Raw genomic sequence first — 24792 nt, 5'->3', positions numbered from 1 at the left:
AAATGAAGCCATTAGGGCAGTCCCTAATCCAATATGCCTGGTCTCCTTACAAGAAAAAGAAACCTGTACACAAAAGAGACACACTAGGGATGTGGATGCATAGAGTAAAGTCCATGTGAAGAGGCAGTAAGAAAGTGGCCATATGCAAACAAAGAAGAGAGACCTCAGAGGAAGCCAGCCCTGCCAACACTTTGATCTTGAACTTTCAGCTTCCAGACTGTGAGAAAATAATTTTTTGTTGTTTAAGTCACCCAGTCTGTGGTGTTTTGTTATGACAGCCCTACCAGAGGCTTGAAAGCCTAAAGGCTTAGGGTCCTGGGAAAATAAAAATTAATTCAAGTCCTCCAGTTAACTGTTATTAGGAACTAAGTACCTTCTTCAAGTATGGAAGAGGCCCCTGCTACACTCCCATATGCACTTTTACTTTTTGTAAGAGCAAGAGCTTGCTCTTACATAGCCCTAAAATTTCCTAAGTTGAGGCCAATAGTAAGGTGGTAAAGAATTAGGCTGGGTCTTTTAGTTATCATATCTTCTACCCCTGCTAAAGGATTGTAGATTTAAAAAAATTTTTCAGTTCAGGTCCAAGTAAGTAATTTCCACACTAGTTCTAAGTAATTAATTGGAGTTCACTGGTTAACAGTACAAACTGTATTTTTCAAGAAGACTGAACTATTCATGGTAGATTAGTTTTAAACAGTCTTTTCCCATAGGAAGAGCTAAGCGAAGACAAAAAAAAAAAAAAAAAAAAAAAAACCTACCTTGGAAAGACCCTTGAGACCCTTCTCCAACCAAAAGGTCACTTCCTCAGGCATGCTTTCTGTCAGTTTCCTTGGAAGCATTAGAGCCTTAGATTGCCTCTGCTCTGAGATCCCAAGGAACCTTGTGTCAAAAACCTCAACCCACAGTATTTTAATTAGTTGGGTATAACCCTGCATTTCCCATTAGACTGGGACCTCCAAGAGGAAAGGGATTGTGTCTTATCTATCAAGTTATATTCAATAGTATCTAGATTTAAAAAGGAGGCTAGGCACAGAGGCTAACGCCTGTAATCCCAGCACCTTGGGAGGCTGAGATGGGCAGATCACTGAGGTCAGGAGTTCAAGACCAGCCTGGCCAACATGGTGAAACAATGTGTCTGCTCCAATATAAAAATTAGCTAGGCCTGGTGATTTGTGCCTGTAGTCCCTGCTACTTGAGAAGCTGAGTCAGGAGAATCACTTAAACCCAGGAGGCAGAGGTTGCAGTGAGCTGAGATGGCAACACTGCACTCCAGCCTAGGCAGCAGAGTGAGACTCTGTCTCAAAAAAATAAAATAAACAGGAAAATGAATGAATGAATGAATGAAATTATGATAGTCCATGCCTATAGGACATGGCTTCCAAATGGACAGGAAGACCAGTCAATCATCCATCCACCCATTCCCACCAGTGCTGATGACACAGCGATAAATCCTTCCTCCCTAGCTTTTCCAGACTCTTCCAGGACAATCACTCTTCTACAAGTAGTTATTCATCCTGTACCCTTCTGTTTCGTCTGAATTAACAAACAATATTTTCCCTGATTTTATTCATGAAGAGGCCCCTAACTCTCACCATTAAACTGTCTTCAAATCACAATACAGCATGAATTATTTCTGGGAGAGTCTTCTAGAAAAAACATGTTCTCCATAAACTATGATGCCTGTAATCTACACCTCCCGATCTGGCCTCCAGGTGTTTAATCCATCTCAGTTTTGGGTTTGCTCACCTCTGTTCACTGACTGCACTTACTATACATCCTGAATGGGCTGTTACACCCCCAACTCCAATTCTTCACGTTAGAGATTTGAGTAGGGTCATAAAGATTGATGGGTATCAGTTAAGCAAAGAACACTGGGTAAATATTGAGCCTGGGAAAGCCAGGGACTTGAGCTCAATTTTTAGAGGTCAAAAACAGTAAAGAAATCTGAAATTCAAGAAGCTGATTCCTAGGCAAGTGCAGACATCCAAGGGTTTCATGTTCCCTGTTAAGGCAGGGCTGGAGGCCTCAGTATAGATGAGCCCAAGCCTAAAGATGTCGATGCTTATATGGTCTTACTGAGCTGAGAGAAAGATTAAAGAGGGATGCAACCTCAGACTAGCAAAAGGTTGAAGGGGTAGGTTCTTTGGGCCCTGGTATTCCAAAGAAACTAGCCAAACTCAGCAGATTCAAGTTTCAACATTGTCTTTTTCTTTGTATAACCCCTATCTACATTCCAGTTTATTTTTCAACATGCCCCCTGCCTGTTGCTGAATTTTAAGCTTCATGAGGGCATGTTCACTGCTGTATCCCCAGCACCATCACCTAGAACGGTGGTTGTCAACAAGCATTTGCTGAATCGATTAGCAACAGATATATATATATATGGGTAGATGGATGTGTGAACAAATCTGTTTTCATCCGTTTTATAGTGCATACTCCTAGTCCCCGTGATGATTTGTGATTCTCTCTGTGATAGGTCTCATTGTCCAGCCACCTGCCTCTTGGTAGCTCTGAAGGCCCTTAGTCATTTGGCTCAAAAGCCCTAGCTTTGGAGACTAGCTTCTTATTAACTAAGCCATTGCACCACTTGCTCTTGTAGCCTTAAATTAATTTGAGTTAATTCTTAACTGCTTCCCCTTCTGTACATGTGTCACTTAATGGTTTGCCTTTATCTGATTTTCTCCAATTCTTCCTGTGCATTTGTGGTTTTCTATAGAAGCCCTCTAGCCAAGGCCTCAGGCAGTCCTACCAGATGAATATGGGCCCTTGAGTTTTCTAGGAGGTCTATTCTGCCGCCCTGGGTCTCATCCAACTGATATCCATCTAAACATTCCCACCCAGGGTTATTTATGCTAGAGGAAGAAGAATGCCCTTTCCAGAGCCAGTTCTTGGGGAAAAGAGGAACTGTTGATATAACCAGAGCCGGAAAAGAAGATTACACTGTAACAGCTAAAGGTTAGTGACATACTTTTTCTCTGACTTAGTGAAAGCTGTCTACGTTTGCCTTCTTTCCCATGAATTCCACTAGTGTATTTTCTCCAAATGACCCTTGGAACAAACAGATAGGAAAGATTTTAAATCAATAGAATAAGCTTCATGGAGACCTAGAGCTTATCTATTATTGATTCCCCAGCATTTAGCATAGTGCCTAACACGTCAATGCTCGATAAATAATTGATGAAGAAAGTAAAGAAAGACAGGAGGAAAGGAGGGAGAAAGAGAAAGAAAAAGGCATTGGAGATGGGTATGAATGCAAAAAGTGTCAATGTATTATTCAGCTATCATGTGATGATAACAGTCTTGTTTTCAAAGTCGATTGGGTATATTACCCCTGCTATCTGGAATCAATAAAGCAATTTAAGTCACTTTGTAAAATGAAGAGTGTATTTATAAAGATAAAATAATAGTAGACAAGCAGAATAACAACAAAAAAGGGTATTCTTTGAAAGTTGGGTATAAACAGCAGTGATCATATCATAAGATAAATTCAAAACTCTGTAACATTAACAGCCATTTGTTCTGTGTCTATGACAGTTCTCAAAAGCAAATTAAAACAGTGAATAACTTTCTTTTGGTGGATAAACAGGTGTTTTGTGGATAAATGTAAGCTGATCATGGTGGTGATAGAATTGACTGCAACTGGTCCATTTGGTATTTAGAAAAGCTCAACTAATCAGGAACGGTGCAACGAGGAAATTTACAAATATCTAAGCTTCCTGCCATTGAGCAAAATTAACCACATAGTAATTTAGCAAAGGCTCAAAAATATTTAATTGTCTGTCGAGGAAAAACATCTCAGTGCAGGGAAAAAAAGATTAAGAAAATTAGCATTTTTTTAGTATCCATCTTCCATTTATTTGAGATCATACATTGACACACTTCAGGTCCAGCAAGCCAACTTTAAATGACATACACTATACATGGCAAAAGAACCCATGCACAGTGGAGATATAAGCAGGTAATTAAATATAATTTGTACAGAGTCAGGCTTTTATGACTAAGGGGTCCTTTCTGCAGCAGCCCGGGTTGCAACATGTATTAAAGTCCTCAAGGTTAGGAAAAGTTACTGTATTTGTATATTTCCTTAATTTGGGAAAAATAAAATGTAACCTAGGAGAAAATATAAAAACAGCTCCAAAGCAAATTCAGAAAAACCTCCCTTTTAACACTAGCTTGGCAAAGATTGCATTAGTGAAGCATATAGTTTGGTGAGTTGAAGTGTTTGCTAGACTAATTTAGACTACCATGATTGGCACAACTGTATAAAAGACAAACCAACAAACACTGTTGGTAATATAAGCAGACCATGGCTGGTGATTACCAAAACAAATAAATGTACCATCTTAGCCGCTGTGGGTTATTCCTAAAGTTATAAGATGATTAAGGCTTTACCTGTACAATCGGTTTTACTTGTGAAACTGACTAATGAAAGTGTCTAGTGAGTCCCAAACTTCAGCCAGTATAATTTTTGCCCCATCTTTTACCAACTGTGCTGCTATTTAACATGTTTTTTCTTTAATTAAAAAACAAAAATTTAACTTAACATTTTTTAAACTCAGTGGACATTATTATCTAAAATCATCTCAAAGAGGCATTCTTTGGAAAACATGCCAATACCAAAGTAATAACAATAATAATGATAAGTTAAGACTATTTCAAAGTAATTCTGTGAGATAGAGACATACTGATAGAGAAGAAATCGGAATCCTTAGAGCTCGTGAGAAAATGTTGAGGTAAATCATCTGCTCAGATTACAGTTTGCTCTTTGCAGCTTTATTTAAGAAGCAAGTTAATGTTTACATGACATTGAACTTCAAAGTCCAGGCAATAAGGAGGAAAAGAGAATGAGAGAAAAGCAGTTAATGTGTGTTTTCTCCTTGCTCCGCCCAACCCATGGAGAGGCAGAGGGGGTTGCAGGGGAGCAGGGTGGGGGACAGGAAACAGCCACTGGAGGCAACCAAAGCAGGGGGTTAAGGTTTTATCTTATCAGAGTGCAATAATGTTTTATTAAGTTGTAAACGTTTATCGTGCCAAGACGCAGGTTTCCTAACTCACATGACAATTATTCTTGTTGGAGTTTCAGTATCTTTAAATAATAATCCTTTTCTCTACAGTCTCGGTGTGAAACTCTGTGCCTTAATTCTCTTTGAAGTGATGCAGTCCTTGATCATGTTGTGTTTTCACAGTGATAGTCTTGGTTTATAGGAACAAAGTTGTTTTTGGAACAAAGTAAGACTTTATCTATAACACAATGAAAAGATCCTCTGCATCATTATTCTTTTCAAGTACTTCCTTTCCAATTCCTCTCTCCTGAGAGGGGTGATGTCACTTATTCCTGACTTTTCAGTTAGGCCATGCTCATTCATGGCACCAGCAGGGCAGACGAAGGGTGAGGCTTTGCCAGATGGACCCCTGGACAAGGAGGCATCCTTCTAGGCTCCTTCAAAGGGGACCTCCATGCCTGGAAAGTCCCTTTACCTGCATTTTAAAATCTTATGATGAGTTTTTGAGATGTGTGTAAGTTGATACATTTAGAAATATTAAGTCCCATAAAAGGTCCCTTTAAAGTCAGGCTCTGTAGTTGACAGGCCTATGTGTTCTTAAAAGGATGTCTGAAAGAAAGGAAAAGAAGCTGAAGAGATATTCTCTTCAAATGAAAAGGCAGGGTGAGATTTAAAAAGCTAACTGCCTCTTTCCTCAAGGAGGTGGGGCATAACGCCCCACTCCTTACGTGTGGGCCGCACATAGACTTCCCCCCAAAGAGTACAGTGTGGAAAGGGGGAGGAAGAGAAGTCTAACACTGTCTTAGCCAGGCGATCAAGGTCAGTGTCAACAGTGGTGACTGATGATGGTCTCTACCTTGATATGATGTGATGAAAATGGCACCTCACCTCTGCAGTCTTTGTCCCCCAAACCCATGACCCCAGTCCAACCTTGAGAAAATTGTCAAACTAAAATAGAAGGAAATTCTATAAACACTTGAGGAGCACTTCTCAAAACTGTCTGGGCCATCAAGAAAACAAGGAAAGTGTGAGAAACTGTCAAAGCCCGAGGAGCCTAAGGAGACATGACAAGCAGATGGAATGTGGTCACCCGGATGCCTTCCTAGAACAGAAAAAGAATACTAGTTAAAAACTAAGGAAACCAAATAAAGCTTGGACTTTAATTAATAATACTATATCTGTATTGGCCTGTTAGTTATAAGAAATGCACCATGCTAATGTAATACATGAATAATAGAGGAAACTGGGTATTAGATATATGGGAATTTTTTATACTGTCTTCTCAACTTTTCTCAAATTCTAAAAACTACTGTAAAATAGAAAGTTTATTTTTAAAATGCATAAAGCTAATTGCCAGAGAAACTACTGGTTGGAAAACTCTGTGTCTTGCAATCTTTCCTGAAAACCCTTGAGACACTTTATAACCACATGCAGAACTAGGTCATGCCTCTGGTGGCCGCTGCACCAAGATTAATGGGGAAAGATTCTGGTTGTATAGTCCAATGCTTGAAGTTCAAGATGGGAAGGCCATCTTGAAAAGGTAAGATAATTAATCATTCCACATACACATATATTCATCATTCATTCATTCGCATACCACTGCACAGAAACAGTGACACCCTCTCTCCCAGTTCACCTCCTTCTAGTCTCCTTCATGGACTTCTCTGTTTATCCATGCTTAAAGGTGGTATTTCTCATACAGTTTCATGTGCATAATACCCTATATTTTTCTGTCCTCAGCCTCATCTACCACTTACCTCATCTACCATCTACCTCATCTACCACTACCACTTACTTGCCAGTGACTCTCAGATCTAGAGAGCCATCACCTTTTGAGCATCCCACATGCACAACACATCTGCAGTGGCACTTAGCACCTCCTCACAACTTGTTGAAACCACTGCTCTTTTCTTAATCTCTCTTTCTGTGAATGATATCACCACCACCCCCGCCATTTACTCAGATCAGAAACTCACCCTGGACTTTTTGTCCATCCCAGAAAGCCCCTCAGCTACCAAACTGTGTGCACACTCTACCTCCTAAATGTTTCCTGGATCTAGGCCCTTCTCTCCAATCTCAGTACCTTAGCCAGCTTCTTATCATGTCTCTTCACAGAGCCCCTCCCTGGACTCCTCCAGCCCCTGGGTTACCCTCTCACTACCCACACAGAGAGTCTCTAAAACACAGCCTGACCGCACTACTCCTGTGCTGACAACCCTCTGAGGTGCTCTGTCACCCCTGGAATGCAGCCAGCCTTCTCTGCCTGTCATACAAGGCCCTTCTTGCCCCTCTTGTCATTCCTTCCTCATATCCTTCAATGTTTCCAAATTCATCTGCTTCCACCAAACTTCTGGGGATTCCATTTCCCAATTTTTTCCCATGTCCTACTCTACTTGGTCTTCAAAATTCAACCCAAGCTGTCTTTGGGAGCATCCTCTGAGGCCTCCAGACCTCCTCCTGAGTGCTTTCATAGGTGCTCCTCCCCGCCTGTCTCCCTTTCCCGCAGCCATGCGTAGCTCTGGCATTGCGCTCTTCTTTCATTCAATAATTGGCTAGTCTAAATACTATAAATACAGCTGTGAACAAGCCACAAAAGAGAAAACTCCCGCCGTTTGGAGCTTTCACTCTCTGCACACTGGTTTTCCTGTCTTTTCCCCTTGAAGGTGAGAACCATTCTTTATATGCTTCTTAAGCACTTAGCATAATGTCCAGCACATGGTCAGTGATCAAAATTATAGATGATTATGTGAAGGAAGGTCCCTGACTGTGCTCCTCCCATCCTTCTTGCCATTCAATGATGGGAATTAGAGAAATGCCTTTAACATACTGAGGAAAAATAACTTCAATACATCACTCCATCCCTTCCCACGTCCTTCTCCCAGCTGAATTTTATTTCCCTTGGATCAGCACATGTTTAGTGACTCATGACCGCACATCTTTCTTTGAGGGTCTCCACTTGCCTCTGGAAAGAATAATGCTGCCGTAATCGGAGTATTATACATGCCACTTGTTTTTACTTTTAAGAATCAAGCTATATCATCACAAATAATTATATTTCTAGGGCAAGACATTCAAGTTATAAACTGTGGTGCCATGCAGCAGTGATATTAAGGGACCCAGAGGTTAGGGACAGAGGAGGAGAGCAGAAATGGAAGGGGAATTTTCTCATCTTGCAAAAATGGAAGTTTCCAGATACTGCATTACATTTATGTGTCAAAAACTAGAATCCTATACTTCAACCTCTATTGCTTTTCATTGTACGGTCTTTGGTACTGTTTGCATTTTTTTTTAATCAGAAAATTGTAGAAAACTAGTTAGAATAGAAAAACAATGAAGGCTGGCCAGGCACAGTGGCTCATGCCTGTAATCTCAACACTTTGGGAGGCCAAGGTGGGTGGATTATTTGAGCCCGGGAGTTCCAGACCAGCCTGAGCAACATAGCGAGACCTTGCCTCTATAAAAAAATTTATGTATATACTAAATATTATATATATAAATTATGTAGTAATAATACATTATACTGTAATGTATACATTACATGTAATATAACATTACATATATATAAATTATGTAGTAATTATAACATAGTAATTTATATAAATATGTATTATATAACACTTTATATACAATGTTATATAATAATTTATATGTAATATATGTAATGTTATTATATATTTATGTATGCATGTATTTCATACATATATATAAAATAATGGAGAGATGACATATTTATTGTGGAAGAAAGGCGGCACAGACACCAGGAGGTTGTTCGAAGAGCTCTTTCCTCTGGAGTCACAATGGGCACTGGGAGGTGGACGCGTCCAGCGTTGACTGTAGCCAGTGACCTCAGGGAGTGTGTCTGGCCTGGCTTCCAGCTGACAGCTTTCCCATCGGTGCTGAGTCACTGACTGCAGTTGCAACTGGTGTGCTTCCTTGACCAAGGGTACCATGGAACATCTTCTGCCCTTGGCCCCCAGAGCCTTGGGAACAGATTCCTGGAAATTCTGAGCAAGGTGCTGGGAAGTCCATTGCAACCCACTTGCCAGAAAGCCTTCCTCCACTGATGGGGGATGTACGGTGGTTGGCCATGTCCCTCTTTGTCCCTTTTCTGACGATGTGATTCTCATCTACCCTATGGAGTTGTTGGAAAGAACACAGCCTCCGAAACCAGAAGACCAGGATGAGAGGGTGTCCAGGTGCTGCCTTGTTCAGGGACCTTGTGTCAGACACTCAGACTCCTTATGCTTCTGTTCTCACCACTCTGCCCAAACACACTGTTGTGGTTTGAATGCTCCCCTCAAAATTCACATGGAAACTTAATCCCCAATGGGGCAGTATTGAGAGGTGAGGCCTTTAAGAGATGATTGGATCACGAGGGTTTTGCCCTTATAAGTAGAATAATCCACTCATGGATTAATGGTTAATGAGTTACCACAGGAGGGGAACTGGTGGCTTTACAAGACAAGGAAGAGATCTGAGCTAGCATGTGAGCACACTCCACCCCTTTGCCACGTGATGCCCTGTGCCACCCTGGGACTCTGCAGAGAGTCCCCACCAACAAGAAGGCTCTCACCAGATGTGGCCTCTCAACCTGGAACTTCCTAGCCTCCATAACTACAAGAAATACAGTTCTTTCCTTGTAAAATGCCCAGTTTTAAGTATTCTGTTAGAAGTGACAGAAAATGGACACGAACCTTCCCCATATCTCCCAATCTTTATAAGGATCAAAGAGAAGAAATATGTAGAGTTCCTCTGTGAGCTCGAATATTGTTTAGTAGTAGCAGCATCTCTTTGAACTTTTGCTTATAAGATCTTCAATTCCAACTCCATCACAAGTCATGACGTCATCTCTAAATATCTCATTTGCTTTTCTGTTCGTGCCTGCACCACGAAGTGGGTGACACAGGTGGATGTGTGCCTTGTGGAAAAACATGGCTGAGATCCCTGGGGTGATTGGGCAAAGGCCTTGGTTATGTTCCCATGTGAAGAATCTATTTCACTCTAGGCAACTGCTGGACAAATTCAGGCTATTGATTATGTAGCAGAGAGAGACAGAGCCAGAGAGGTGGCTAGCCCAAATGTGTCACCATCAAATTGTGTATAATGAGGGAATGTCTTACACTGTCGTCCCCATGGAAGCTTGTAGCCCGAGCACAGCTTTCACCTTTGCAGCTGATGCCCATGCCTGCTTCAAGAATGGCTGTGTTTGGGTTTGTTTTGTTTTGTTTTTATTGCTCACACACAAATAAGAAGGAATTACTGTATTTTTGTGTAGGTATTTGTATTTGCTTTGATGGTTTTAAGAGAGGCTTCGACACGGGGCCATTCTCTGGATTCCTTTGGCTGCAGAGCTGAGACTGAGCCTGAAACAGGCTGAGCCTGAGGCTGGGAGAGAGTTCAGGTGTTTCCCGTTCATGGGTTTGAGCAGAAGAGGAAAGATCTAAGAAGCACTGATCTGGCCGGGAGGCTGCTTTCACCAGCCGATGAACAAGTGTCTGGTGATCACACGTCTGTGCTTGGAGAGAATTCTTCTGGGAAGGCCTGTGAGTCAGGGCCTCTGGGACTCCTTGGCTGGGGGACTTCAAATGAGTCACTGTGCTTTCTGATGCCTGACAAATAAGTAGACGATAATGTGCTCGCCTTCAGTCTGGAAGATATGTGACCCTTTGGGGAAGAGGGTCAGCAGCGGGGAATTGTGTCACCACCGTTTCCTTTTCTGACCCATGGCCTTTCCTGCAGATCCATGTCAAACACCACAACTGAGCAGCTCGATGTCTCATTTTTGCACCTTATCTTGTTTTTCTTTTTCTTCCTAAATTGAATCATTCAGGGCTCTTGATGGTCTCTGAAATGAGTTGAATTTTCCTAGCCTGACATTCAAATTCTGGCCCCTTCCTATTTTCCCACTGAGGGTGCCATGCTTCTCCAACCCAATTCATCAGCTGGCCATTCCCTGAGCGTGCCTAGACAGTTCCACCCTTGCTCACATTTCTCCTCTTGTCTGCGTGCACCTCCACCCTCACCCCTCAGACCTCACCTTCTCTTTTTATGTAAACCTATTGAAATTCTGCTCCAGTCCGACAATACTGGGTGTCAGTGGCCCATTCCCCAACTACTGTAGCCCCTGGCAACTCCTCCCAGCTCAGCCCTGCAGCCGTAGTCGCACCTCCAAACTTGGCAAGGGCTCTCGCCTGGCACCTCTCCTTTATGTTGGGGATGTGTCTTGTACTTTGCTGTATTTCCAGAGCTTGGAAGGGGTTATAATGTGTAATGGGTGTTCTATGATATTTGCTCTAGATAAGGATGAAATGATCTGCCGCCCTGAGCAATGCCCTGAATGCTTGTTCCTGCAGGTGGAGTTGGGGAGGGAGGCTGAAAGAAGAAACGCACAGGGCAGCTCTGTTTATATCTCTTCTGTACTGAGGTTTCAAGCAACATTAGCTTAAGAAAAAAGATTTTATGCTGAAAATTTGAAAACCATTGGAAACCACTGTTGTTTCTTCGCCTAATTGATAAACTAGGGGAAATTCATACCTGACATTGACAAGCATGTCTGTGGCACAGATAACTCATCAGAAAAGGAAGGATAGAGAACAAGTGTGGGCATTTTACATGGCCCAGGAAAATCGTACCTGTCCTGTAGAAAGGGGTTTCTTAAACAATGAACTTGCCAAGATCATCTAAATTCTGGAAGTTTGCATTTTGGGTCACAAGAGGTCACAAGTGATTGAAGCTCCACAGTGAGTTCTACAAGGGGTTAGAGACCTGGCTCCTTTGTAAAAGCCTTACCAGGCATTTGAGGGCCCCAGGGGACAGTGTAAAGCCCAGCCTCCTTGTTTGCTCCAGTAAAGCATTGTTTGGATGCAGGAGACAGACTCCAGTGCTGCCTACTAGCTCAATGAATAGGCGACTGGGGTTGGCATGAGGTTATAGGTAAAGGAGACCTAGGACAGCAAGTCAGGCTCAGCCAGGCCCAGGAAACCAGCACAGGAGAGTCACTCACATGGCTGGTTGCTCACTCCAGGCCCACGTCATCCTGCTTCTGTCTGCCTGTCTCTGCCGTGAGTCTCCCGTGCTTGGCATCTACCAGCCCAGAGTCCACAGGACTTCATGGCTCCAGAGCCTGCTGCCATCTGGATGGCCGGCCACAGATGGCCGGCCACTCAGATCACATTTGTGAGAGGGAGGCTCAGGTTGACCGGGCACAGCCCCTGCTGCGTCCACTCCCTGCCTGATCAGTGAGAGGAAAGTGTTACCACAGGGTCAGGAAGCACCGACAGGGCTGGATGCAGAGGGTGGATGAGTAGAGCTCAGGCTGCCAAGACAAGGGCAGTGTGGGTAGGGCAAGAATGCCCAGCCTTGCACTGACCCCTTGCCTAGCATCCTCACAGACCCAGAGACACCTGGCCCTGCAATTTGTAGAGTTTTGGAGCACTTCCTCACCGTGTAAGCACAGTAATACCGCAGTGGATGTTTTCACAGCCAGCTTCCACCCGTGATTGTAAGGCTCTTGCTTCCTCCTAGGGCTTCAGTCTAGTTTTCCCCTCACAGTGTGGATCTTACAGCTTAGGATGGAATCTGCTTGGCCAATTTTTAAGCTTTGACAACACAGAAAGTCAGAAAATAGGCCTTCATACTCAGTGTGGTTGCCTCTTACATGAAAGTTAGTGTCTAAAGTCAGCACGCAGAGTGAAATACATGCAATCAAAATGTCTCCTGAAAATCCTTTAAATCACCCATAAAGAATGGGTCACATACATCTCTCAGGAAGCTTAATCCAGTCATTTTCTTCTAGCACTAGACAGACCATGTTTTTTGGCTGACAACCAGGCAATGCCGTTGGTTTGCATTCAGGATCGTGTTTTACGAAAAATCTTTAGATCCCTTCTCAGGTTAAAAAAAAAAAAAAAAGCTATGTGCTTTTTTAAGAGGCCCATCGTAACCTAGAACCCCAGGGAAATGCAGGTTTTCTCTGAGGCACCTTTTCATGGGAATGTGAGAGGGATGCCTTCAACATTAAATCACCTGCCTGCCTGCCTGCATTTCTCTCTCCCTCTCTCCCTTTTTTCTTTCTTTCTTCCTTCCTTCCTTCTCTTCTTCCTTCCTTTCTCTCTGGCAAGGATATAGTGTTAAATTGCCGTAGGTTAGCTGTACGTGGGATGAGATGTCACCGTAAGAGGACAATGTCCCTGTCTGTCCCTCTCCCCTTCTCGCACATGGTGAGGAGGTACTTTCTCAGGCAGGGACACTGGCCTGTGGTCCGCAGTGCTTCCCCCATCCCTTCCCCAGCCCCTGTCACCACATATTCCAGCCCCACCCCCCATGCACTACATCCTACTGCAGTGACCCCAGATTAACGGGTTGATTCTAACCCTGCTGTGCTCAGTTGCTCTACCTGAGAAGTGAACTTTAACAAAGAAGGGGAAAGCGTGCATACTAATAAAACATCTGATTTTGAACAATTAGCTAGATATGGAAGGCTAATCTTTCAAATCATCTTTCTAAAAATGAAAAGATGGACTAGATCACTGGCCCTTAAACTTGGCCATCCATCAGAATCACTGACAGAGCACAGAATTGGTTCAGTAGCTCTAGGGCAGGTCAAGAATCTGCACTTCTGACGCTGCCGCCACCTCTGCCGCCGCCACCTCTGCCAGGTCTGCCCCACCCAATGCTGGTGTTACCTGTCAGCCAGAACCACACCGCAAATCCCTGGAAGGGGTGCTTGGTTGGAAGGCCTTCATTAAAGAAACAGCATCACTGTCCTTCATGCATAAACTAAGGATAATAGTCGTCTGTTCCTGTTACGTAGACTTGTTGTAATCACTAAATGACTTAATATTCATAGTGTTCAGAACTGTGTCTGATACAAAGTAATTGCTATACAAGTGTTTTTAAGTAACAGTAATTTTTAAAGTCCCATGCCAGTTATCCATCAGCAAACTCTAGTCCAATACCTCTAGAACAAATGAAATCAACTTCCTTAAATACAGGTGAAATCCTGGTCTGAGACGCAGCTGAAAGCCTGGGCTTAGATGGCTGGAAAACAAAATAAGAAATGTGAATGTTTCTCATAATTTTTCCCAGGCCCGGAGCACAGATAACCTACAAGATCTCCTATTGCAGACTGATGATGCTCTGGGCTGGGCTGGAAGAGACAGGAACAGTCACAGGCCTTCCATTGCTACCACCTTGACCACTGACAGCACAATTCTTATTCCCACAACATGGCCCAGCTAGCCTCAGATCACCTGCCAGAGGTGTCTCTACGGAACTCTCCATGATATGTCATCCCACTAGTTATCAATCACATCCCCATGCTGTTTCATTACATGGTAACCACTATTTAAAATGACCTGATTTATGTGTATCTGTTTATTATGCCTTCTCCACTAGAACGCACATATATATGTCTCATTCTGTACTACACCCCAGCACCTATCACAATGCTGACACATAGTAGATGCCCAGTAAATATGTATTGAATGTATGAACCACAATATTGTCAAAGGGTATGATATTGAAAGGGAAAATACCACATAATCTTTCTGTTTTACCTATCATCACCTTTCTCTCTCTTACTCCTGTGAGTTGAAAGCTGCTTTCTGAGAGCTAGTAGTCTGAAAGCAGACAGCCCTGTGTTGGAATTGCTAACCACCGGAGAAGGACTGCTCCCAGCTTTCCTTTGAAGGCTCTCAGTCTTGCCTGACTGCTGGCTGATGGGACATTTGTCTTAAAGTATCAACAATGTACAAAGGGACTGGCTGGTGCCTAGACAACCTTTATTCTCAGAAATATTCACATACTCTAAATGGGAGGTGTCAAACCTAAGCCAATGACTCCATTAAAACCCAGGCTTCCCACTGAGAGCAACTGACATGGATTTCTATTTGCTTCTCCTGACCAAAATTTACTTCTCGACCAAAATTCACTGTTTTATACAGAGAGACAGAACACGTGGTGGGCATCTCAGGAGTTCAAATCAAAGACAGAAAAACACCTCTTAATTATAGGTAATAGGTGAATTTTTAATATATATTTTTCCTTCATTTATTTTTTATAGAGATGGGGTATCACTGTGTTGGCCAGGGTGGTGTTGAACTCCTGGCCGTAAGCAATCCTTCCACCTCAGCCTCCCAAAGTGCTGGGATTACAGGTGTGAGCTACCACCCTTGGCAGTAATAGATGAATTTGATAATACAACCAAACCAAATTTTTGTGCAGTTTCTCACTAGGGCCACTGTTGGCCTCTGGGCAGAGATACTACTTTGTGGTGTAGGATTTCCCCACATGATAGGACGTTTATTATCCCCCATCCCTGGGGAACTAAATGCCAGTATCCCGTGGAGAATTTGTGACATCCAGAAAATGTTGGCATTTCCAAAGACCTTCTGATGGAGAGACTGCCCATTTGAGAACCACTAGTTAGGGAAAAGTAAATTCCTTCATTTTACTTCAAATGGGGTGTGTTAGCATCATCTTGTTCGAGCAGCTTTAAAAAGTTAATTTCTAATTATGTAAATAACACATTATCTTTGTAAACAAATACTGTAGATAAATCTGAAGTCTCCTTTGATGCCTGCTTCCAGTTCCAGTCCTCCTCGCTTCTCTGAGGAAGTGAGAGTAACTGACATGGTTTCTGCCTCCAAGACCCTCTGCTTTGTGTTTACATACAGACGTAGGAACCTGCATACAAGTATAATGGAGTGTTGTTGGTGTGCATTTGTGCTGCATATTTCATCTACAACTTGAATTTTTCACTTCACAATACCTGTTGAAGGTCTTTCCATGTCCAAACACGTAGAAATGCCTCATCCTATGGCTGAGTAATATGTAATGGCTGCACAGCATTTTATCATGTCAGTGGGCCTCTTAGCAGAGAGCTGCAAAGGAAATCAGTTCCCTGGATGTGGCCTTGCCTGTGGTCTGGTCACAGGACCAAATTAGACAAAAGCTGAGGTCATTTTGAATCATCTCCTCCAACCCTGCTGCAGTCCACAGAACAAAGCAGTGGTTTGACTTGAATTTGAACAGAGTATCTCTAACCCAGCTCTCTGAGTCTACTGCAATGAAATTGATTCATTTCCCTCTGTAGCTTCTAGCATGGCATTCTTTGTTGATAAATTATGGTTCTAAGGGAGCAGGTTTGATGATCCCCTTCGTCCTTCAACCAAATGCATAAAGAAGAATGTTTACTTTTATGGGTAATTACAGGTCTATGAATTGTAAACTAGTTCATCTACTCTGAGCACTTAATATGAGGCACCTTCATCCCTTATCTCCAATCCTCATAACAGTCTTTCACAGTAGGTATTACTAGCTCATTTTCACAGGGATGAAAACTGAAACTTGGAGAGATTATATAATTTGTCTAAGGCAAATCAGTTAGTAAGTGACACAGACCCAGGGCTTTCTCTCAGATAGTAATTATTATATCATTAATTTATGTATTCAACAATATTCATTGAATGTCTATCGTGTGCTAGAAATGGTACTAAGAATACATCAGTAAACCAGGCAGTAAACAAAGCCAACAAGCATATGGAAAAATGTTTAGTATCACTAATCATTAAAGAAATGCAAACAACCACAATGAGATATCATCTTACACCAATCAGACTGGCTATTATTAAAAAGTCAAAAAATAACAGATGCTGGTGTGGTCACAGAGAAAGGGAACACTTATACACTGCTGGTGGGAGTGTAAACTAGTTCATCTGCTCTGGAAAGCAGTTTGGTGATTTCCCAAAGAATTTAAAACAGAACTGCCACTCCACCCAGCAATCCTATTATTATACTAAAAAAAAAAACACCCAAAGGAATATAAACCATTCTGCTGTAAAGGCATCTATCTGCATATGTTTATTGCAACACTATTACAATGGCAAAGACCTGGAATCAACCTAAATGCCTATCAGTGGTGGACTGGATAAAGAAAATGTGGTGCATAGACACTGTGAAATACTATGCAGCCATTAAAAAGAATGAGATCATGCCCTTTGCGGTAACATGGATGGAGCTGGAGGCCATTATCCTAAGGGAATTAATACAGGAACAGAAAAACAAATGCTGCATTTTCTCAGTTAGAAGTGGGAGCTAAACATTGAGTTCACATGGACACAAAGAGTGAACAATAGACACCAGGGCCTACTTGATAGTGGAGGGTAGAAGAAGGGTGAGGGTCAAAAAACTGCCTATCGGGTACTATGCTTGTTACTTGGGCGATGAAATAATATGCACACCAAATCCCCGTGACAGGCAATTTACCTATGTAACGAATCCACACATTGTACCCTCTGAACCGAAAATAAAAGTTGGAACAGAAAGAAAGTGAAACAAAGATGAGATCTTTGCCCTTCTAAATTCTAGAGCTGACATTCTAGTAAGGGACACAGAGGTGAACAAACAAACATGTACTATCTTTTAGGGAACATTAAGTACTATGAATGAATGTAAAGCAGAATAAAGGGACAATGAGTTGCAGAAGGGCCTTTTTAGAAAGGGTGTTGGATAAGGCCTCCCTGGAGTTGTGACATTCAAGCAGAGACCTGAATGAAGCAAGAGAGTGGGCTGAGCAAAATCTCAGGTGAGCCAGTGTTGCATGCAGAGATCAGTAGGTGCAAAGGCTCTAAGGTAGGACATTCTGGGTGTGTTCAAGAAACAAAACGGTGGCAAGGTCACTTGAACTGCTCAAGGCCTAACATACCACTCTACCAGCAACTCCCTGGGTTGATTCTGAATGTGATAGAAAATCTTTGGAGTATTTTGAACAGAAGGGTGGTATGATCTTGTTTAAGTTTTTAGAGAATCATCCAGACTCCTATGTGGAGAAATGATTGTAGGTGGGGAAGAATAGATTTAAGGATGCAAGGTAGGAGGCTACTATAAAAATCCAGGGAAGGGAAGGTCATAGATTGGCCTAGAGCAGTAAGCTGTGGAGAAGGTAAGAAGTGATCAAATTTGGGTGTGTTTTGAAGGTAGAGCTGATAAAGCTTTTTGATGAATTGAATAACTTTTAAAGAAGAAGCGCAGTTAAGGATGATTCTAACCTTTTTGCCTGGTAACTCATTGGAGGTGGTGCCATTTACTGAAATTAGAAAGCCTGGTGTGGAGTGGGGAGTGGGAAACACGTTTGAGGAAGAGTGGGGAATCAAGAATTCTATTTTTGACATGTTACAATTGTGAAGCCTGTTAGACCTGCAGATAGAAGTGTTGAATCAGCAAATGAATTCATCATGAAAAGAGTCGAGGCTAAAGATACAAATTTGGGAGTCATCAACATCTTGATGATCTTTACAGGTATGGGATTTAATGAGCTTAATGGGAATTAAGTAATACTATCTAGTTTATTACTTATTATGGGTAGGTCACAGCACTTTGTGCTTGGAATATACCAGCAACCAAGGCAGACACGGTGATTATTCGAAGTGGTTTGCTTCGAGCCCTGCATGCCACCAGGAATGGTCTTGACTTTTGTTGTTGTTAAACTTATTAAATGTTGGAGTGGAAGCAAGCTTACGGATGACCAAAACCTCTCTCCAATTTACAGTTGAGGAAACTGAGGCCTGGAGAAGTTAAGTAATTTGTTAAAACCTAGTGTTCATAAGCCACGTATACTTTGGAGTTTTAAATAATGTTCAGTCCAAAGAGTCTATATTCTTCATTTTTGTTTGTATTTTTCTTATACTCTAAGAAAGAAAGTTGAAGTTGAGTGGACAGTAAAAAAAGATGATTAGACCTATGAGAGATTCAACTGAATTCAATAAATCATTATTGAGTGCCTATTGTGCTAGAACCTATGTGCATAAAATGACTAAGAAGACAATTCCTACAATGGAAGAAAATATTTGCAAATTACATTTCTGAAAAGAGAGTATTATTTAGAATATATAAAAACTCTTCAACTCAATAATAAAAAAGACAAATAACTCGTGAAAAATTGGCAAAGGATCTAAATAGATATTTCTCCAAAGAAAATATACAAGTGGTTAATAAGCACACGAAAAGATGTTCAAATAATTAACCATCAGGGAAATACAAATCAGAACCACAATAAGATAACACTTCACATCCTCTATGATGGCTAGAATAAAAAAGACAGACAGTAACAAGTTCTGGTGAAGATGTGGAGAAATTGGAACACTTCTACATTGCTGGTGAGACTGTAAAACAGTATAGCTGCTTGAGAAGTAGTTTAGTGGTTCCCTAGAATGTTAAACATAAAGTTATCATATGACTTAGCAATTCCACTCCTAGGTATATACACAAGAGAAATTAAAACATGTCTACACAAAAACTTGTATACAAATACACATGATCCTTATTCATAAGAGCCCAATAGTAGGAACAACCCAAACATCCATCAACTGATAAATGGGTAAACAAAATGTGGTGTAGCCACACAATAAATGGTATCCATATATACAGTGGAATATTATTCAGGAGAATTGCCTGGGAAGCTAGTTCAAGGTGAGAATGGAGAGCCAAGGACAGAATCCTGTGAGGCGCCAACACTGAAAAAACAAGTAGCAAAGGAAGGTCTATGAAGAAAACAGATGATCAGGAGTAAAAGACCAAGAGAAAGAAGAGTTGATATTATGGAAACCAAGGGAAAGTCTTCCAACAAGGAACTGCATAACAGAAGCAAATGCTAGAGTGAGGTCATCAGTGAAAACCAAGAAACAACCACCAAGCACAATGGACATTCATGACTGCAATCTGAATGTACCAGCTGTAAAGACATGTCCAGAACAATTGAGGAAATAGGAATGTAGAATGTGTGTATAAAATGATATTACACATTTGTTGTTAATTTTCTTGTTGTGATATGATAATGTGGGTGTGTAGGAAGATGTTCCTGTTTTTTATGAAAGAACACAATTATTTCAGGGTGAAACATTAGAATTTCTGTAATTTACTGAATAAAAATTTAGCAGATAAAATGGATGAAACAATTAAAATAGTAACAACTGTTCAATCTAAGTAACAAGTGTATATGTTTATTATACTGTTCTCTCCTGTTTTTTGTCCATTTGAAAACTTTGGAAAATCTAAAGCAATCAACCACACAAACAAAACCTGAAAAGAAGCCCTGGATTAGGCAGTTAGGAGAACCCTGGTGACACCTGAGAACACAGCTGTGGTTGAGAAGTGGGTGTAACACACAGGTTGTAGGGAATTTAAGGCTGGGGAGTGGGCACAAACCCTCCTGAAAGAAGTTCAGCCTGAAATTAAAAAAAAAAAAAAAAAACTAGAAAAGGGAAAGGGGGGCCAATGAACTTTTTTTTTTTTTAATGTGCATATCTGGGTTTGTGTCCAGGCAGTGGGAAGAAACCACTAAGAAGCTGAAGGCAAAAGCTGTTGCTGAGAGAAATAGTAATTCAGGGAGGAAGAGAAGAAGAAACATGAACAAGAGCTCAGGAAGAGGAGAGGGCACTTCTTTTAAGCTGGAGGTGGAAGGGAATTATTTGTTGTGAAGAAAATTGAATGAGCATAAACAAACCTGCAATGTCGATATACAGAGTTGTGTTCCATCTCCACTGAGATCAGATGTCTGCAAGTCTATATGTTTATAATACTGAATATAACATCAGAAACAAAGCTGCAAAGTATTTCTCTTCAGCTTCGTACATTTTGGCTATTGCATACTGTATTGTCAGGATTGATCTAAGAGGACAGCAGTCATGTGGTCATTGATCTAAGAGGACAGCAGTCATGTTGCTAGATCAGAGGAAGTTTAGGGCAAGGAAGTGAATGGGTGGTAACAGGGAACCCATCAGGGGTAAAAGTGGTAATCCTTCCCCATTCAGGGAAAAGATGGGTGATTCACAGCAACCAAGACCATAGGAGTATTGGTTAAACCAAAACTCCAGTTTACTCTTATGAACTACCTCAGAATCCCAAGGGGTTTCCATCCAAGGGAGCAGGACAGTAGCATCATTTGGGGACTTCCAAGCATGGTGTTAGGTCATGAGAGCCAGGGAAGTGGGGAGCATCAACAGGCAGATACAAAGACCCTTGAGGTTGGGGGAGGAGGACTTTGAGCAAAGGGGATCAAACAGGTGGATTGTTCCTCCCGCAGATTCTCGAAGAGGGTGACTAAGGCTATCATAGCATGCATAGTCTTCCTGTCAGCACAGGAGCTTTGTTTCCTGACCTATACCAGCAGAGGTACAGATCAATCCGGGACATTTATTCTCAGCCCCCGTTGGTTGAAGATTCCAAGCAAGCTTGGACCGAAACAGAAAATGGACCAATATCTTGAGCAATCTCAACAGAGCCAGGACCAGGCAGGGATCAAAATACAACTCTCCTTCTGGATAAAGAAATATCCACAAAAATTTACTTCGAATACCATATTATCTTGAGACAGTTCCATGGCTCAGATTCTTGGTGTTGTCTCCTTTGTCTTTGTGCCCCAGACACATGTTCCATTGTGTAAATGACACAAATGAGGACACCATTCTCTTGTCAGTGATTCTTAAACTTTTTCACCCAAAAGCCACTAATGGTAGAAGAGAGAAAATGTTGATGCTGGGAACTTTAGGGACTTGCGTCTAATCAATTTCCAAAGCACAAAATCGATTCCATGTCTCTCAGTTGCCTTAGGAACCCAGGTGTGCTTTGTATTCTAGTAATAGCAGAACAGGAGACCTCCAACTGTGGTCCACTTTGGCTGTGCTTTAGTCGGCTGCTATTTTCTGTTGCTGCAGTATTAAGTCACCGAAAACTTGATGGCTTAACACACACAGTTATCTTACAGTGCCATAAGTCAGAAGTCCATCATGGGTTCCACTGGGCTAAAGGTGTCTGCAGGTTCATGTTTTCTTCTGGAGGCTTAGGGAGAATCCTTTCCCTTCCCTTTCCAGCTTCTCAAGACTGTCCCCATTCCTTGGCTCATGACTTCCTTCCTCCATCTTTTTCTTTTTCTTTCTTTCTTTTTTTTTGAGACATGGTCTTACTGTCACCCAGGCTGGAGTGCAGTGGAACAATCACAGCTCACTGCAGCCTCAACCTCCAAGGCTCAAGTGATCCTCCTGCCTCAGCCTCCTGAGTAACTGGGACCACAGTTACATGCCGCCACACCTGGCTAAGTTTTTTTTATTTTTTGTAGAGATGGGATCTCACTGCGTTTCCCAGGCTGATCTGAAACTCCTGGGCTCAAGCGATCCTCCTGCCTTGGCCTCCAAAAGTGCTGGGATTACAGGCTTGAACCACTGCACCCAGCCTTTCCACCTTCAAAGCCAGCATTGTGCATTTCTCTGACCTTTCTTCATAGGCACATCTCCCTCTCACTAACTACAGTTGGGAAAGGTCCTCTGCTTTTAAAGACTCACGATTATATTATGCTTATTCAGATCATGCAGGATAATTTCCCCATCCCAAGGTCCACAATCTTAATTACATCTGCAAAGCCTCTCTTGCCATGTAAGGTAACATATTCACATGTTCTTGGAATTAGGAACTGGACATCTTTGGGGGCCCATTATTCTGTCTATCACAGCTGCTATCGGAAGAAGCCCTCCGGTTAATCCTAGGGAATAAATTAAGGTAATTCTCACCTTCCTGAGAGGGTAGGCAGGCCTATAGTATTTCCAGACACTTCTTGTCATCTAGAGATCTAAGCTTTTCTGTATATTGCTAAGAGTCATCAACCTCTCTTATATGAGCTACCAAGAATAACTGAAAACATCCCCATGGATTTCCCAAGGACACCCCCAAGGTAAGGACGACAAGGTCACCCCCACTGAGAGCCTCTGCTCAGAGGGGTGTGAGTGGAAGGCAGTGTCTGTCCCTGGAAGGGCTGCGGGGTCAGTTTTTGGCTTACAGAGGCTGAAGAAATTTCCTGGAACAATACCTAGTGGGCTCTACTGCTCTAGATAGTGACTGTGATTTATCACCAGTTAAAGCAATCACCTCTCTCTAAGGCTCCTGTTGTTCAATCTTTAGCCATAATATACCCAAGGTGGGGCTAACCTCAGAGAGTGTCCACCCTGGCTGCACGTTGAAATCATGGGGTATCTTTAAAAAATACTGATACCCAGGTGTCACCCCTGAGAGTCTGATTAAATAGACTGGATCCTCTAGCTATTTTAACACTCCAGGTGATTAGCCAGAGCTGATAACATGTTATTAGGAGATTTTCTCTGTGAATAACCTTGACATGGGAGTGAGGAAGAGCTTAGTAGCGTTGAAATAAACACTTCCCGTTGGCTGGAGAAATTTCCTTGTGAGCCACTCTCCCTTTCATTTATCCCACTCTTTCTCCTTTTCTCCCTTCTACCCATTTTTGTTATAATTATTTAGAATTCATCATACAGTTCCCTTTTCTTCAACCAAACCCTTACTCTGTTGCAACAAAGCTAAGGATGAAAAGGGCAGCACAGTTGACACCTCCATGTTTTTACTTCCTCTTGGTGTAAAGTTTTACGAATAAAGGGAGTGTTACAGTGAGATGCTCCGATGAGGGATAAATAGGAAATATGCCAATGCCCAGCTGGACTCAGCCTGATCCACTCCACATTGCCAGCCATCAGACTTTGTGGAAAGCACAGGCTAAAGGCACTCTTGCTGCCTCTCAAACTCTCCGAGGTTTTTTTGTGTGGTGTAATGCTCACATCTGAAGAAGGCCAAACCTCAAGCTTTCTCTGTGTGCCTGTACATTCCAGTCTCTGAAGGAAAGCACTGTCTACTACGAATGTTTTATTCTGTCATCTGCCAGGTGGAAATTAGTGAGGGAAAACGGCTGGTTCAGCACGTCCACCACTAGCTTTCGTAAAGGAGGAACCAAATAACTGTTTCTTATTATTTGTGAAGCCTAGGTTTCAGAATGGACTGCTTTTATATTCTCATGAAAAGTACCAAAGAATATTAAAGCTAGTTGTCATTGGTTTCAAAAGCCACACAGTTGATGAGTTACATATGGGTGGGCTGCAAGGCATTTCTGCAGTCATGAGAATTGTAGTTGTGCATCTTAGACTGTATGCTCCTAGTGCTATGATTAGAGACAAAATGTGAGGAGGGAAATCATTTCCTTGTCCCAAGGTGGCTGGGTGATATGCTTCTTGGTTTGAAAAATTAAAAGTAACATTTAATTGGTAGCTAGAGGAGCAATAGTTTATGGCTCATTTGAATCCAATCTTAATTCATTAAGACAGTCCTAGCAGCTGGGTGTAGTGGCTCACGCCTATAATCCCAACACTTTGGGAGGCCAAGGCGGGCAGATCACCTGAGGCCTGGAGTTCAAGACCAGCCTAACCAACATGGAGAAACCCCATGTCTACTAAAAGTACAAAAAATTTGCCAGACATGGTGGCATGTGCCTGTAATCCCATCTACTCGGGAGACTGAGGCAGGAGAAAAGCTTTAACCTGGGAGGCAGAGGTTACAGTGAGCCGAGATTGTGCCAATGCACTCCAGCCTGGGGAACAATAGCAAAACTCCGTTTCGAAAAATAAAAAATAAAAATAAAAAAGACAGTCCTGACTTGACTGGACAAGGCATAATTTGATCTGAGTGTATATAGAGCTGCAAAGGCATGTACACATATATATATATTTCTATTATACATAGTCTGTTAGCATATATTTAGCCTAAGGGATGACCATGCTGTGTAAAATACATCATACATGGGCCTGTATGCTTTCAGACTCCTTCCCCACCCTTCACCTGCTCTGCTCTTTGTCTTACCAGTGCCCACCCTTGCAAACAGATTTCTCTGGCTCCCAGGTCATCTAGGCCCCACCTGGGCTCAGCCAATGAGAAACACTGGAGGGTGGGAGGAAGGAAA

General features: G+C 42.1%; 1 protein-coding gene across 1 annotated transcript in view; it reads left to right on the top strand.

Moving 5' to 3' along the window:
- The first annotated feature begins 2695 nt into the window (after positions 1 to 2695).
- ZBTB38 (zinc finger and BTB domain containing 38) overlaps positions 2696 to 24792 on the top strand; it is a 133378-nt gene continuing 111281 nt past the window's right edge. The window contains exon 1 of the mRNA XM_032258712.1: positions 2696 to 2955. The gene's annotated coding sequence lies outside the window, so the exon portion shown is untranslated. The remainder of the gene's footprint in view (positions 2956 to 24792) is intronic.

Source organism: Sapajus apella, unplaced genomic scaffold (assembly GCF_009761245.1).
Source record: "Sapajus apella isolate SASKATOON/1434 unplaced genomic scaffold, GSC_monkey_1.0 scaffold4, whole genome shotgun sequence".
NCBI classification, from domain to species: domain Eukaryota; kingdom Metazoa; phylum Chordata; class Mammalia; order Primates; family Cebidae; genus Sapajus; species Sapajus apella.
Note: the sequence above shows the minus strand (reverse complement) of the source record. Positions and strands in the feature narration are given on the sequence as shown.